This window comes from Cryptomeria japonica, chromosome 4 (assembly GCF_030272615.1).
Source record: "Cryptomeria japonica chromosome 4, Sugi_1.0, whole genome shotgun sequence".
In the NCBI taxonomy this organism is placed as follows: Eukaryota; Viridiplantae; Streptophyta; class Pinopsida; order Cupressales; family Cupressaceae; genus Cryptomeria; species Cryptomeria japonica.
In genome coordinates, this window is record NC_081408.1 from 376,405,614 (window position 1) to 376,424,091 (window position 18,478).

An 18,478-nucleotide genomic window follows, 5' to 3' on the forward strand; every position below is an offset into this window, starting at 1 on the left:
ACGATCTCTCCTCATTATCTCTTCAACCAATCTATTGAATTGAGGGTCCATTATAGATTCTTGTATGTCTGCTGATAGTATTGAAGAATTGTCCACTGTGTCATTGTGTGTAGCATTGTTTATAGTGTTTGCGCTTTCCACATTTGGATTGTGTCTATAAACATTCATGTCTGGTAATGTAGTGTGTTCAGGATTGTAGAATAGATCATTGTCATACTCATAAGAACTCATGTTTGCGGATTCTTGAGCTTCTTTAGCTATTCTCTTAGATTTTTGAAGGCGGGTTTCAACCATGAACTAGGTGTTAGACCAATATGTGAGAGACTAGACGAAAATGACAAGAGTATGGAAGACCAAGAGTTGTATGGAGTGTAAATGAATCTTGAGGTGTACTTGCAATGTCCAAAGTGTAAGACCAAGTATGTAAGTAGTAGAGTAGGTGTGACTTCCAAAGAGAGGATAGTTTCTCTTGATGAGGTAAGCTGACCTTGACTCTAAGTAAGACCAAATGAGACCCAAAGGTAAGAAACCTTGATGAGGGACCACTTAGCAAAGTGTAGTTGTATGTAGTGTGTTGAAAGAGTATAGTGAGGACAAGCAAGTGACCTTTTTGACTCAAGTTTAGACAACTATGAATGTAAAATGAGGTATGAAGCAATGATGGACTGTGTGAAACCTTAGAACAGGCTGAATGCTAGATTAAACCTGAAGAGACAACCTAGGAAGCTCAAATATGCCGAAACTGATTTTCTTTGTTTGCTTGACTGTTAAAGTTTTCAAATCCTGACACAGACGCCTCTGTATACTTCACAGACGCGGTTTTAAGACACAGACGCTACTCTGTTTGACGCAGACGCTGTTAAAAACACAGACGCTATTCTGTACTTCACAGACGCGCTTATTCGACACAGACGCGGTTTGAACAGACACAGACGCGTTTCTGTAACCTTAGTGCAATTTTTCCTATCTGTGAAGTTGTTTTGTTGTGACCAAATCTGATTTTTCGACTGTTTTTCGTGACAAGAGGACACAGTGTTGATGACTCAATGTTTGCAGACTGTTTAGACTCCAAAAAGTGTGTTGTTTGATGTAAAAAGTTTTTGCATACACTTGAAGACACAAAAGACACAATGTTTTGTTGTTTTGTCTTGAATGTTTGAGTGTTTAGCATAAGACAAGCACAAATCTTAGGGCTGGCCAAGACAATAGTTGTTGATCCCACATAGGGTTTTACCCCCGAGGCTACGCTATTCAGAGCGGATACTTAGATGCTTGACCTCACTGGTTCCACCCTCGGCACTCACTTCTCGGGTCAGCCAAGCATCAGTCCCCATGAAAACTCCCCATGGCGAACTTTGTATCTCTACTAAGAACCGTATGTGTGTGGGCCGCTACCAGAGGTCCGACCTCCTGCCTCAACAACTAGAAGGATTTGGGCATCTAAAACAAAGAGGTGCTAGTAAGGGCATCCGCTCGTGTGGCCATACATGCGGCACTTTCAGCTCTGTAAATACAGAAGGCTCCCAGCCGGTAGGGGTTACGCCCTACAAATGATCAAATAAATTTGATCAAACGGGTTTATGGGGAGACATAGTGTCGGTATGAACTAATCAACACACGTTATCCATAGTTTTCACCATGAATACATTTGATTATAGTGGTTTGGATGAGGTGGGTTTTCCTCGCTACCACTTGGGTCGTTCTCTTCTCACTAGTAGTCCTAATGACCACACGGGAAGACAGACCCTCTAAAGAGTAAACAAAAAGAGCCTATTGCTCAAGACACAAAAGACAATGATCCAATTTTAGTGCACCAATTGAAGTGTTTGCTAAGCTATGAAACAAGACACACAATAAAAATTACAAAACTCTAGCTAAGGCCCTGCAACAAAATTGTTAGTAGTTTGGGTTGTTTCAAATGATAACCCCTTCCTGCAAGCACACAAGTTAGGTAAATTTTAAAAAACCCAAAAAGACTTTGTGAAAAGGGGCCTTCAATAAAACGTATTTAGCCTCCAAAGCAAGCTGCACACAACCAGGTTAGCTAGATCTGCAAGGGTTAGCCGAAAATAAACCAGATCTGAAACCCTAAGTACAAAATCCGAAAACCCGAATCGAAGGAACTTGAAAAAGTTACAAAACAGAAAGCACAGACGCCTTTATACCAGACACAGACGCGTCTGAACTACACAGACGCGGTTCTGTAGTTCACAGACGCGATCAGAGACCACAGACGCCTCTCCCTAACTCAGACGCGATAAGATCAGTCACAGACGCGGTTAAAATTCTCAGACGCGATTCCAGAAACCTGCAAAAATAAAAATCTGGCAAAAACACAGGCGCGATTCACGATATCGCAGACGCTTCTGAAACACAAAAACGCGATCCGAACACTCGCAGACGCGAAAAAAAACCTAAAATGTTGTCGAAACCGTCCGATTTGCAACTTCAAAAATGCAAAATCTGCAACAAAAATGTTAAATGCAAAGGGACAAGAGTCCCACCGGGCGTGCCAAAATGTATATGGTGAAAATTGATAACAAATAACAACAATATTGAAAGACTAAAATGGATTCAACCACTAAACCCTAGCCTAACAATGAACAAAGATCCACCATAACATATGAAGATAACCTAAGACAATGCAAAATAACTCAAAATCATAAAGATTATACCATCACATGTCCAATAGGGTTTTGATCTCCATTCTTCCTATCTCTATTGATCTTGTTTGATATGCTTGCTCTCAGATTTTTGTATGCACAAGAGCTCAACAAAGAACGGGATGTGGTTGCAAGTAGGATCGTAGTGTAGCCAAGTACTCCAAAATCAGTCATTAGCATGTGTCATTAGCCATTAGGGTTTGACAATGAAGAAAACATCTCCTTAAATAGAAGACACAATAAGAAATGGAGGGTTAAGATTGAGAGGTGTAAAAAGAGAGGTCGGCTAGGATTAGAGGGTAGGTAAAAGAAATAGCAAAATAATGAAAGAGGTAGGTAGTGTATGAATTAAGAGATGAATGACATGTGTCATGTGTAGAAAAAGATAATGAATTAATTAAATAAATAAAGATTTATTTAATTAATAGAAGAAGTAGGACAATTAAATAAATAAAATATTTATTTAATTTAGGAAAGGGATAATTTAAATAAATAAATGTATTTATTTAAATGAGAAATAAGGCTAGAAGAGGATAAATGAATGAATTAAATAAATAAAAATTTATTTAATTAATAGAAGAATTAGGCTTAGATAATTAAATAAATAAAATATTTATTTAATTAGACATGACAATTTTAGGTGTCTACATATACATATATGTGTATACATACATATACATACATACACACACATGTATATATATATATATATATATATATATATATATATATATATATATATATATATATATATATATATATATATACAGGTATACATGTACATACATACATATATATGTATATATAGATATAAGTATATACACACACATATATACATACATACATACATACATACATATATGTACATGTACATGTACATGTACATATGTATACACATACACACACACACACACAGATATATATATATATATATATATATATATATATACACACACACATTAGTTTCCATGCTATCTTATACGGGAGCATGACTGTGTTGATACCTCTCTAACTAGGAGGCAAGGATTCAGAAGTATCCATTCTACCAAAGTTGCTTGGGACAGAATCTCAACCTCATAGTTTGAACCTCGGTGGATGATGTGATCAAGGAACACATCATCACCCTCACCAATTGTATTCAACCAATTAAACTAGAACCCTTCAGTACATACAAAAATAATTAGGAAAAATAATACTTCTAATAAAAAAAGTCGTGTATAGACTTTTAACAAACTATTTTTTTAATAATATGACTAGGGGAAGAGCACTGGTTACTGCCCATGTTCCAATTACCGTTCACTCCTTGCCCACCCAACTCCCCAATTGCTAGCTTTAAAGAAACCAAAAAAATGATAACTAAAAGCCCATTTATAAAATTCACATGTACCAATAGCGGCCCACTTTACCCCTAGTAGTTATAATTTTTGGGCTTTAAATGGAAGAGTTGTGTAACTTCATTGGTATCCAAAATAGTTTGAATTTTGACTTTAAGTGGAGGAGTTGCGCAACTTCATTGGTATCCATAACGCATGACTATTGGAGCATTTGTGCATAAGTATTGGCCATTTTTGAGGTGGTTGTAGTGCATGGTTATTGGGGCATCTTTAGGTAGGTATCAAACAACACTTTGAAATGACCAGTTTTTGACCCTTGCATGCATAACAGATCCCACAATGCGTGTTGTTACTACCTATAAGCCAAAACAATAGCTATAATTAGTTAAGTTACATACGAAAACAACAAAAAAATAATAAAAATCCGATATATCATTTAAGATCTATAGATATGTGAAATTAAGTATAACGACTATAATATGCTTCTGCTACTGTAATTGATAAACTAAATTTAGTAAAAAAACCTCGAGGGAGGGTGACCATCAAATGCCTGGTCTCATATATGGGTGGAAGCTGGCTCCCACGCACGTACATTCTCCACTATAGGAGTTGGTAGGTGGGCATTCAGTCCTATTGATGACGCCCTAGATTCCAATCCAACGGTAGACGTCTGTATACATCATTAAAGTTGTAATCTTTTTAATAATCGACGCTTCACCCGCTCAATCTCTCTCTGGCCTGCTGGTAGATTTTCATGAAGGCAGTCCCGCGGCCCACCTTCAGGCAAGTTCTGAAATTCCGTCATTTACCTTATTGTCTTTAGTTTTCAACAATAATTGCAACCTTATTGTCTTCAGTTTTCAACAATAATTGCAACCTGTGTCTTGTAATCATACAACTGTCTAATTATGGAATTAGGTTGCCTGTCAGGTCTTACGCTTTCGAATTAGGTCCGAAAAATTTGACATTTCCTTTTTGGTTATTAACTCTAAATGTTGTACATCAGTAAGAATTTTTTCCCTTTTCTTTCTCAATCCGATGTTTTGGACAAGAAATAGAAGCTTCAGTAAATATATCTTTCACCTCTGGACCTTCAGAAAAAGCTTTGAATGTCACCCTGTTCTTTTCAGCTTCCTGTCTCACAAATGATTTGAAATTTGTCTTTTTCTTTTTGTAGAAGTTTTTCTGGCTTTATAAATGAAAGATTTTAATATCTCTACAAGATTAGCAGTCTATAAGATCAAGAGCTGTACAAAGGTTTTCCAAGTTTAAAGCATCCACTTCAATGAAAGATTTTAATATCTCTACAAGATTAGCAGTCTATAAGATCAAGAGCTGTACAAAGGTTTTCCAAGTTTAAAGCATCCACTTCAGACAAGGGTTGTCTCGTTAGCTTTATGAAAATTTCAGTCTTTTTCTGATATTTATTTTTTCCTGTGAATTTTGATAAAAAAACTTTTTCGTGTATTTAACGATTCTACAACGTTAGCAGTCTGTAAGATCAAGATACCAAATGTTGAGCAATTTAACACAGCAATTAAAAAAAAACAGAACAGCAATCAAGAGATGACAGAACACCAACGTATGCTTACATCTACTACGAGAAAAACAGGGCAAAATCTTTTATTACTTATTTATTGCAGCAGATACAGAGTTTTTATCATAATGAATGCAAATGCTTTTTAATCTCCAAAAACATAGAAACAGCAGGTAAACAAAAAGGCAGGGGAAAGGGTAAAGGTTTGATGAGCTCACACACTTGACATCTTTCACCTCTGGACCTCACAAAAAGCTTTCAATGTCACACTGTTGTTTTCAGCTTCCTGTCTCACAAATGATTTATGATTTGTCTTTTTCTCTTTGTAGAATAGTTTTTATGGTTTCATAAATGAAATATTTTAATGACTCCAAGGTTAGCAATCTAATTAATTGTTGTAATTGATATAGATTTATCATTTTATTAGAGACTACACATTCTATGACATCTCAACAACTTTTTTGTCTTATTTGGTTTCTACTACATATGCCTTTTCTATCACTATTTAAAGCCATTGATGTTTTTTCATGCACACTCAACAAGACTTGATCCTTGGTTGACTCATTAAAAATCAGTCAACTTCACCAATAGACCAAAGGATCATTGACACTTATTGTTATTAATATTATTTATTCTGTGTGTCTATACACATACTTGTATTATTTAATTTACTTTTAATTATAACACATACGTATTGTTGGATTTTCTCTATTTCTCTGTATACATATCAAATATTTTTTGATTTTCTTGTGTCCATTAAATATTTATATTTTTAATTATAAAATAATACATAAAAATATTTTAAATTTACAAATAAAGAAAAAAATATACATATACATATATAAATTAAATATTTCTATTTTTTTTTCTATTTGCCTATATAACATTTATATTTTTAATTGCAACATCACATAAGAATATTTTTAATTTATAAATAAAGAAATATATACTTACATTATTTTAAATTATAAATGTTAATTAAAATCTCATTATTTTGAATTTTTTTTTTCTAAATAATCTAACTATCTATTTTCTTTTTCAAAATTCTCTAATTTTAAAATAACTTCTAAACATTTGAACCACTATTCATGAAACATAGATCAATGAATTGAACTCACAATTGAATTCTGATAAAAATATTATGAAAAATTTTTATATAAAAACAACCGTCAAAATTCATCAGTACAGTTGAAATCTGACGTCTATGCATGATTAGAGTTGAAATCCTTTTCTTAAGCGACGCTTCACCGGCTCAATCTCTGGCATGCTGGCAAATTTTCATTCAGGCGCGTTTTGAAATTGCCTCATTTAATTTATTGCCTTGTACCTTTCAATAATACCTGCAACCCGTGACTCGATTTTTGAATCGGTCCGAAAGTTTAATCAAACAACTGTCTAATTAGGGAATTTGGTAGCCTGTCAAGTCTTACGCTTTCGAATCCGATTCGAAAATTTGGAAAGCCAAAAGGCCTTTTCTTTTTGTTTTTAACTCCAAATGTTGTACGATCTTAATCCAATGCTTTGGACAATAAATAGAAGCGTCACTAAATATGTATCTTTCACCCCTTGACCTTCAGAAAAAGCTTTGATTGCCAAGCTCTTGTTTTCAGCTTCTCGTCTCACAAATGATTTGAAATTTGTCTTTTTTTCTTTTTTGCAGAATAGTTTTTGTGGCTTCGTAAATGAAAGACTTTTGTCTCTACAAGATTAGCAGTCTATAGTATCAAGAGCTGTACAAAGTTTTTCATGTTTAAAACATACACTTCAGACAAGGGTTGTCTTGTTAAAATTTCAGTCTATTTTTTATATTTATTTTTTCTGTGAATTCTAATTATAAATTTTTCTTGTTTTTAATTCCATCTATCCATATATAATGGTTATTTTTTCAAATATGATAATTAAGTTTTCTATTTTTAAATGGTTGTATTTGATATAGACGTATTCAAATATAATGGTTAAGTTGTCTATTTTAAAGTTATCTATTCAAATATGATAATTAAGTTGTCTATTTTTAAATGGTTGTATTTGATATAGATGTTATCATAGACTGCACATTCTATGATGTCTACACCACCCTCTTCTTGCAAAATAGACATGGTCACACATTTAAAATGATGTAGACCAGTCTTTAAGCAAGTCATCTAATATTTTTGTCTTCCACTTGATTTCTATAACTATGTAGACCTTTTCATCATGGTCTTATGCTTATTCTATGATGTCTACACCACCCTCTTCTTGCAAAATAGACATGGTCTCACATTTATAATGATGTAGACCAGTCTTTAAGCAAGTCATCTAATATTTTTGTCTTCCACTTGATTTCTATAATTATGTAGGACTTTTCATCATGGTCTTATGCTTTCTCCCACTCAATTTGTTTTGTCTGCAATGAGAAAGTACTTGTTTTAGCTAATAGAATCTCATGCTAATAGAATCTCATACTATTAGAATAATAATATATATTATTTACCTTATAATGGTCATTTATGTTGATAAGTTGTCTAAGCTAGTTTACTTAGCGACTTTCTATTTTCAATTTATCAGTTAGATAGTTTTAGTATCTTTCTGTTTTTTGTCTGTATTTAAAGATCATTTCTTTTTAGAAACATCGTCCTTGTAATTATCTATTTAAGGAGACTTCCATCTCCTTTGTAATTATTGCATTCAGTTTATTTAATAATATTGTAATATGGTATAAGAGCAAAACGATCTTTTGGCGAATTTTTAAAATTCATGCTATTTACCTGGAATTTATTTCCAAAAGTTTTTTCGAATTGATTTTTTAATGAAAAAATCGTGGGTTTTCTGAAGCTAGAAAAAATATTTCGAAGGTCTTTTGGAGCCCTTTTTTTTTTTTTTGTTCGTGGTTCATTTGTGTTTGTTGGCGGCTCTGCAAATCGCAGAATCTTCAACCCGCAACGGAATCGTGACCATTTTCTAGGTGTTACCTCAGATTGTGTTTTGTGCGACTTTTGTTTATTCTCCAGCCTCGCGATTTGTTTCCACGCAGCGGCGACGGATTTCGACGATGGTAATTTTCTGTGTTGATTTTTTCTATTAGCGCGACCAACTGGGCGTGTTTTTATTTTCCCTGCTTGTGAAAAGGGTTTTTTGTGGCGTATGTGTAACTTCTGTTCGCGACTGACGGTTTTTTCGGCTTCGTTTTTTTAGCGCAATTTCTACCCGCGACCAACATCTGTGTTGGCGCGCGACGGTGGCTTTCGTGGTCTTCTGCGACAGTTTTGGGAGACAAACGGTGATTTCGGTGTTTTTTCCATGGTTTCGTGGGTTTCCTGTGTAGCTCAATTTTTTTTGGTTGCCGAGTTGAAGGTTTTTTCAATTTTCCAAAAATTGAGGGTTTACAAAATTCCAGGGTTTATAATTTTGTCCTTTAAAAAATTATTTGATAGGGTTTTTATAATTTTTCCAACAAAAAATATTTTGGGAGGGTTTTATAATTTTTTCCTTATAAAAAAATTATTGTGGGTTTTGTGTGATTCTCCTAAAAAATCGTTTTGTTCAAGGGTTTTATTGTTTTTTCCTTAAAATCGAAGTTTTGTAAAATTGTCTTGGAATTTGTGCCAGCCACTTGCTGAACGTTTTTCTTTGATTTTTGACAGAAAAATTAGATTTTTTACAGTTTGTGTTTGACCTTGGTTTTTGTGAATAACAAAACAGGAGGGATGGCGTCATTGACCAACATCATGTTGGAGGCCAATCAACGATTCAACGACAAGAACTACAATATCTGGAAGCAGAGGATGCTCTCGATTTTTTGAGTATCGATGTCTCGATTAGATTGTTCTGGGTAAGTCTACTCGTCCCACAATGGCAGACAAAGACTAGGACAAGTTTGATGAACGTAATAGAGAAGTGGTTATGATGCTGAAACTACTAGTCACTGATGAAACGCTTCCAGAGGTGCCAATTGGCAAGACTGTTGCGAAGATATGGACACATTTGAAAGATCTCCATGAGACTTCAGACAAGAGCCGAGCGTTCTTTCTGAAGAACATGTTGTTTTCAATGATGATGGATGAGAAGATGTCTCTGCAGGAGCATCTTATGAAGATCAAGGATATACGCGATCAACTGGTGGCCATTGGTCGCAAGATGGAAGAGGAGGACATGGTAGTGATTACGCTGAAGAGTCTACCACACTCCTACGAACACTTTATTGAGACGGTCAACATTACGTCCACTAATGTTGACTTGAAGTTTGAAGAGTTGTGCGCTAAGCTATTGCAGCAAGCTCGGTGGAGACAACAATTTGGTAGCAACAATGACATGGTAAGTACAGAACAAGCGTTTACTGCCAAGGATAAAGGCAAAGGCGAGTCCACTCAGCAGAAAGGACAACACACATCTGAGAACGATTCTAAGAAGAATTTCACCTGACACTATTGTGGGAAGCTTGGTCATATCCAAAGGTTTTGTAGAAAGCGGTTGGCTGATTAGAAGACCAACCAGGGAGAGTCTCAGCAGCAGGCTCATGTTGCAGAGCATTCTGAGGAGAAGGAGTCAACCTTCTTTGCGTTTTAAAGTTTTTGTCTTGTGTAGGGTAGTTAGTTTATAAATTGACCATTATGGGAGGGTATTAAAATAATATTATATATTATTAGCCTTATAATGGTCATTTATGTTGATAAGTTGTCTTAAGCTAGTTTACCTAGCAACTTTCTATTTTCAGTTTGGCAGTTAGATAGTTTAGTATCTTTTTGTTTTTTGTCTTTAATTAACGATCGTTTCTTTTTAGAAACATCGTCCTTGTAATTATCTATTTAAGGCGACTTCCATCTCCTTTATAATTACTACATTCAATTTATTTAATAATAATGTAATAATACACAACTAATGTTTTAATTTTGATGTTACATGTGATTAGATATTTTTAGATTCTTCCTTGCTTATTTATATGCATAACATTATTTTTAATTGAACATATATATTAAAATATTTACAATTTCAAAATAAGTAAAAGTTTAACACATTCATATATATATAGTTTAATGAAAACTTCATTATCTTGAATTTTTTTTCTTTTAAATCAAATACATTATTTTTTTTTCAAATATTCTTCTTTCTTATAGAAATTTCTATTATTTTAAACTTTCCTTTTTAAATCTTCAGATTTAAAAATTATTTTCAAATATTTTAATAACAATTTTGATATATACAATATATATGTTTATTTGTCTCTTTTTTAGATCATCTTCTAATAACTTAGTTTTTTTTCATTGGAATTATGTAATTTATTTTAATTTGTATACATATTTCTTTTATAAATCATTCTGGAATCATATAAATTTTTATCAATAATATTATATAATTTATTTGTATCTATATACTTAACTAGAATTAAAAAAAATACATCATGAGATTTTGAGAAATTTATAAATCATGTGTACATACAGTTGACATTTTGTATCTATTAAATATGACACAATAAATTACATAATTTATAAAAAAAACTAATAAATAATGAAAGATAATAAAAGACTAAACCATAAAAAAAAATTGCTAGACAAAGGTAGACCGTCAAATTTAAACCCTGGTCTACGCCCATAACAAAACAAAACAAAACAGATCAATGAACATTAAATCGTAGAATATGGCAGGACCCCAAGAATGTATTTATCTTATAGTCATACAGTTTGGGTTTACTTTCATCTTGGTAACCACTTTGGGTATACAGTCGTTCACAATATTACTGTTGCGAATCTGTTTATGCATACCCGGATCGAGGCTGGCTAGTCAATCGGAGCAGTCATCACAGTCATAAAATTTAGATTTGAGTATTTTGATCGGTCTACATGCCCTGTTTAAAATACTAGGCATTGGCTCCTTTTGGGGAAGGCTGCGAAATGCTGCACCTAAGGTGAACTGATTAGGTTGTACTTTTCTGCATTTTGTCAAACAGTTTGTGTGCCTTCTGCATTGAGCTGCATTTGACGCTGAAACGTGTTAATCATAAACTCCTGTATGCAGTCATATTTTATAGTCAAACATGCTATTCATAACTGCACCGTCAAATAAAATCGGATTTTGATTGTTTAATATGTCTATACTCTGACCCAGAGGTTCCCACCTAAGCACATCTAGGTAGTGTCAACTGTTAAAAGCATCATCTCAATCCTTCGCATATGTGATTCACCCCGTGAGCAGTGACAGATTATGTTATAGACTTTGCATTTAAAAGGGACTCCTCCATTGTATGGTGGGAATTTTGTACTTGTATGTGCTTTTCAATTTTTACCGAATTACAAAAGTAGTAAGAAGATAACAAGAAAAGATGTGTAGTAAAGAGAAACCTAGATAGATTTAATATTCAGAGGAGCAGCTGGGTACTTAGAAAAGAGTAAAAGAAGAAACAGATCAAAAGCCTTTCTTCCTTAATGGGAATCGAGATCGGTGGATGATTTGTATAAGAGGCCAGCTGAAATCTCACAAAAACACAGTTTTAACCAGATTTAGTAACATGTGGGTGATTGAAATATCCCCTTCTCAAACCTTAGCTTAGCAACACAAGTTATGAAAGATACGGAAAATAAAACATGCAATATATTATGTCTTATTGGGTATGGTTAAAATTTAATCATTAAGTTGAATTCAAATTTTGTTAAAAGGGAAATAGCACATCCATTCATGAGCAACACTGGATTCGATCACACTAGATATTGTATTCCATTAACATCAATACAAGAATTACAAGCAAAGTTGCATATTCAAAGAAGAAAACATTTCACCTATGTTTGGACACAAACTTCCTAACTCTAGTGCCTTCGGAAGAGATTTTTGTCTTTGTATAAAACTAACCAATTAATAATCTATTGGTTATTATTCTTGATAGCTTATTTTTAAAACCTAAAATACCCTAACTCTAATTGCTTCTCACTTGAGCTTCGGTGAAGAATATTACATGACTTTTTATTAATTTTTTCCCTAAATTACACTTTTTACATGCCTTTGGACATAAATAAAATATCTTGACACACTTTCATAATTGATCAATTCTAAAAAGAAGAAAATATCTTGACACACTTTTATAATTAATTAATTCTAAAAAGAATAAAATAAATTTAATTATACACAGACAAATATAGCTTAAAGAGAACTCTCTCAATAACACCAAGTACATGGTAGAATTTCCCTAGACACTTGACCAACTTAATGTGCTACCAATGTCACTTGACAATACATGAAGATGAGCCCTTGAAGTAAAATGCAAGTCTAGTGCATTATCCATTGAGTAAAGGAGTCAAGGAATAGTGTACACGATGAAGGAAAAGGCAATTTTGTGTAGGAAACATGTATGTGGTGGAGCCATATACCCGAATGTATACCTTAAAGTTATAAATGAACTGTGGCCATGAAACAGAGTGATGGGAGGTGTTACCCCTACTTGAAAAATTGAGAGTAACAACTGGAGAAGATTTTTGTTTCAGGATGGGCGTCTGTTTCTGACTCTATATGATACTAAGGTGTCAACATCTAAAGAAAGACTGTACGGTCAATTTTTTCATGCATCTCCAATCCTTGCTCCAAATTTTCACGATTGGCTCAAGCTGAGAGGATACTAGCAAAGGCTTGCGAATGCATTTGATAGAAATCTCCAAAGATCTCTTGTCTAATATCTGTGACTATAATGTAAAAAACCACATTTTGTCAAGGCACCATGCCAAAACATTCTTATGCCTTCTTTCTGCTTTCACAATCTGAATGTCGATCTCTCAGGGCAATCAAAACCTATTCCACAGCTCCAAGTTTTGTACTGAAAGTCTGAAGGTAGTGGTAGAGATTAGTAACTCTGGTATTGCACCCAACACTTATGATCACTGCAAAGACTTCCAAGGCTTATCATCAATCCTGATACAGTAATTGCACACACCAGTGTGCTACAACTGATTGGGACTATGGTCACCATGTTATGCATTTGTGACAACTAGACCAGGCATTTCCACCAGAGAAAAAACTGCTATCACATATTTTTAACTAAACTCACCAAACCTTGTTTCACAGCTCCCTGCCCATCAGCAGTGCTGGTTTCTCTTATCCATCCATTGATGCCTCAACTAGAATTATCCTCCGGGCCAGCTCAAAATAGAGTTCGTTCGGAAGGGAGTTCAAGATACAATAAGTTTGGTACAACCTGGAAGGCGCCAGCAAAGAAAAATGAGTTTGGCTTTATACCTGGCCCCTAATTGGATTCAGTCTGTACTTGATACAATTATTAAATACAATAGATGGCTCATGTAAAAGCCTCTTGTAAAATCCATGGACATTGTTGCTATCTTCTGACACGATGTAATTTTACTACAGCTCATATGTTGCAAAGTATGAATTGCCACACTGTTTGTTAAACACCAGCAATTACATAGTCCATAAACACAATTATATTTTCTCTCCAGCAAAATTTACATTCAATTGAATATTTAATTATTGGGAGAACACTGTAAAATATACCTGTTAGAAAATTACCGATAGTCTCGAGAGAACTATGATGAATAAGTTACTAATTCCAAACCTAGTGCAAAGAATGACAAAACTTAACACACACAAAAATATCTGAGTTACCTTGGGAAACCCTCTCAAGAAGAAACACAGTAAGAAACATAGCACCACTTTGATATATCATCTAAAGAACAAGATTACAATATACAGAGAGATTTAATTTAACTTATGCTAAGAGAGATCATCTTCCATCCAATTTGACATCATACACCTTCAGGGACCTTGTCCTCAATGTAACTTGTACTCTCAGAGAACCTCTTCTCAATGCTCTGTATGAGTTGCACTCCTTGTAGCCAATCCAACAGCATATGGATACCTATTACATTGCCATGGAACCATACGTGCATTGCTGTTCTTTCTATATATCTTGTCACAACAATATGTAACCTTCAACCTTTTTTTTGTTTTGTGTTTTTACATTGCCTTGAGCTTGTATTTATAAGTATAGAGTTCATGAGAAACCACCAAGTGGTTTTAATAAAACAACGGGTACAAAATTCTCAGCCATGACCCTTCATATTTCACACTTCATATTTCACACGTCTCCTCATGTGCTATATATGACCCACTTTGCTTAAAAATCACATGCTTCAATGGTTAAATACTCCATAGGAATTTTATATCTCATCCACACCAAAAAGTGGTAAATTGGCCAAAATTTACCTTTGACCATTGAATTGAGTTCTATTTAAGAATAGCCTACATGATCTTTCACACCCTATACACGTAAATATCTTGAAATTCTCCAAGAGTATCTCCTCATTCCAAGGTATCTCTTGTGGTTCTCTTTGTTCTATGTGACCTTTCACCTTCCAATGCTTTGTTCTTTGGTAGTTCTTTTGTGATACACAATTATGCTTACAATTCCAATGTCTCATACAACATCACATTAGAAGAAATCGACCTAACAATCAAGTGTGGCATTCCCATTCCATGAGGACCACAAATTACAACAACATTTAATGTTATCATACAAACTATACTCACACCTTCCTAATGACAACATTCTAATATAAATATGCAAGGTGTAAGACACACTTGTCCAACATTCTTCCACTTGTATATATGTATAAGATGCCAAACATAACCAAAGACAAACTAACTACCAAGGGGCAAAAATGCCCATAGTTCTTCTCCACAAAGAAACCTTTTTAGTGCTTGTGAGCATCACTTCCAAGGCATCAACCTTTTCCTCTTCAACAGCTTGAAGATCCTCATATTATAACTAAGAAAGCTTTTTATAACCAAAAGATTTCCTTGCAATGGGCTCACCATTTCCTTGTGCACAAAAAATGGATTCACCCACACAAAGTTTCACTTAAAGAAAGATTATTTCAGGGCCAACATGTCTTCCTCCCTGTTGGTGATCTAAGCTGTAGACCCCAAATCCTTAAGGTTTGATAATCTCCCAAGTGCAAGTTGTGTCAAAATTGGAAAGAATACCACAACCTATATTCAAGTTAGGCAACTTAGGACCATTTGTTGAGGTGGGTAAGACCTCTTCTAGCTTTGCAAGACCAAGGTGGGTATCCCTGAGGTGCTAGATTGGTTGTAGAAACTATGGTTGAACACTTCCTTACAACAAACTATACCCACTGCACTGTGTATCTCAATACTGGTGTCATTGTTATGATTTCCTAGGGTTTTAAACTCCAAATTCGGTGTGTAATATCGAGTTAATTTATCCTAGTATCCCACTATAACAATTTATGAGTAGCACAAAACAAAGTATGTAATGTCCCCTTTTGTTCGAGTGATAATTAATTGATTAAATGTTAAATAGTCCCAAGTCCTATGGGATTATTTAAATTTAATTAATTAGCAGCTGGGCATACTTTATTTTATAAAGTGACTTTATAATAATGTCAATGACATTATAAAGTCACTTTTGAGAAGAAAAGTAAATTAAAAGAAAAATAAAATAAAGTATTACTTTCGAAAAGGAAGAGTATTATAAAAGGAGGAAAAAGTGCAATGAGGATTCATTCTTGAGTTGTTATTTTCAAAGAAACTTTTCCTTTAGAGTTTGAAAGCTTTAGCTTGCAGGTTTAGTAAACCCTAGGACGTAAACCCTAGAGGTTTTGGCTATTTGGACGGAAACCTAGATCAGCGCACTTGGTGAATTCATCTCAGGATTCATAGCTGCACAACATTGATCAAATTTAATGGAGATTCAATGATCTATCTTGTAGATTTTCAGAGGGTTTGTTATTTTATGCGTGGAGGCATTCTAGGGTATGTCTTACCTGATGGCATTAGGCATTTTCTGATTTGTAACAGCAGTGTGTGTTTGTAAACATCAAAAAATTTCTATATCAAAAGAATTCCATTGGCTTATTTAGATTCTCCATATTTCAATGATTGATTTCCTTGAAAATCTATATCGTTCATCTTGCATGTTCAATCTGCATGTTTGCATGTTGCAATATTACATTATGATGAAACAAAACAGGAGTAAAAACAAAAACCCAAATAAGATTTGAAGCATTATCTGAGACCGGGATATTTCAGTGGTATCAGAGTTGGTGATCTTGCCAGCCTGTGAGGGTTTTAGCAGTGTATGTCAGATTTTGCAGTTGCATGTGTGTCAGATGTTATTGCATGGCAATTTGGTGAAAACCTAGATGATTGCAAGTCAGTTTAGGAGCAATTTATGAAGAGGGTTACCATTGCATGTTATTTCCGAGCAATCTTGGTTAGTGGATTTGCGTTGCATGTTAGTTTGGGGGATACCCAGAAGGTTGCATGTTACTTTTGATAAGTTTGTGAAAGTGGGTTATTGCGGGATGCCATTGGGTTAGCTCTTGACCTTGAGACCTTTTCAGCCATAATCCTACTAGCCTAAGGGTATAAAATTAGTTGCTTGGACTGAAGATTAGTTCCATGGCTAGAATTAAGGATGGAAGATTGTTACCCACCTTCCTTCCTACTTCATTGAAGAAGGAAAAGGCACCTAGCCTGGAGAAAATAATTAAGGACCCTGCTCAAACACAACAGAAAATAGTTCAGAATTTGCAGCATTTTAAAGATTCACTTTCAAGGAGTTATAGGCAATCTAAGGTTTCATCTCCATCTACATGTACAAGTAAGAGATCTCATGCCATGACAACAAATGATGCAATTATGAGTAGCTACCATAAGTATTGCTCCCTTCCTAAGGAGATACGTGACCTCCTTTCCTTCACACAATTTATGTGTATACTGAAAGAGGATGATGATGATTTGGTATTTACAAGTCCATATCAGCAGCAAAGGAAGGATGAAGAATCAAAAGATAACAAAGAAAGCACCGGGAAAGAAGAAGAGCTTAAGGTGCAAGAACAAGGAAAGAAAGAGGAAACACTTGTTTGTGACTTGTAGCCTACAAGCGAACACAATGAATGCAAAATTCAGTCATCATGTGGGAGTCCTAAAGAAGAAATAACTTTGGATGAAGAGGAGACACATAACACACCATTGAGCCATCAAGTTGATCACAAAGTGGAAGAGATTACAATAATGGATTGGTCCATTATAGATGTTGAAAGTAGGATACCAAGGTATGATTTAGACAATTCAGTTTGGTCTAGTTTGCATCATGAAGTTTATGACGTTCCTCTCTTAGAGAGCCCCTTGAAGGTTCAAAACAATGATGATATTAGATACACACTTGATAAACCAGCCACAAGTTTTATTTTCATTTATGTGGAATGAAATATTATTGATTTTGATTTGGTTAGTCATGCATCATCTACAATGGAAGAACAATTGTTAAAAATCATATGAAGCATTTTGCCTTGAAGAGCTGATTAGGGAGACTAAAAGGTTGCTTACTAAGAAGATCTTGCATTTTGATAATGTTTGGTTTGTTTTGCATTCTACACCTGGGAGTTTGCTAGTAATGGAAAACATATCAGTTATGGAGGTGATGGTATGGGTTAGAAGATGGGACAGCAATTTCTTGATATCTCATGAGCATAGTGACTTTTGGGTGTTACTCTTAGTGGATCAGCCACTCATGAATTACTTTTGGGTATTAATGGAGACAACTACAATACAACTATGTATTTGTCACCTATTTCATATGCTCATGCAGCTGTTTATTGGTTGAGTTGTGACATAATTTTCATGGATTCATGGTTGACACATGGCTTCCCTACATGGTTGTACATTGCATTTTCAGATTTATTTGGGTCTACATCAGTTTTTGGGGTGGATTGGAATCTGTGGAGACATGTTTACTTGATAGGTAAGGCATATGAGATGGGTTTCTTTCTCATGCATGGGTATACAAACATCATTGCCTTCACTCTAGTTGCTCGTCTGACTTATAACAGTAGCTTTGAGGTGGGAAGTCTGACAGCTCTTGAGAGGAGTTCTCAGTATGTCACACACCTTGGGACAGCAGCCTATGATACCATCTATGAAGGCAAACTTGGAAGATACAAAATAAA

General features: G+C 34.5%; 1 protein-coding gene across 1 annotated transcript in view; it reads left to right on the forward strand.

The window, feature by feature from the left end:
* Window positions 1–4,623: 4,623 nt before the first annotated feature.
* LOC131047467 (mitochondrial carnitine/acylcarnitine carrier-like protein) overlaps window positions 4,624–18,478 on the forward strand; it is a 61,094-nt gene continuing 47,239 nt past the window's right edge. The window contains exon 1 of the mRNA XM_057981374.2: window positions 4,624–4,780. The gene's annotated coding sequence lies outside the window, so the exon portion shown is untranslated. The remainder of the gene's footprint in view (window positions 4,781–18,478) is intronic.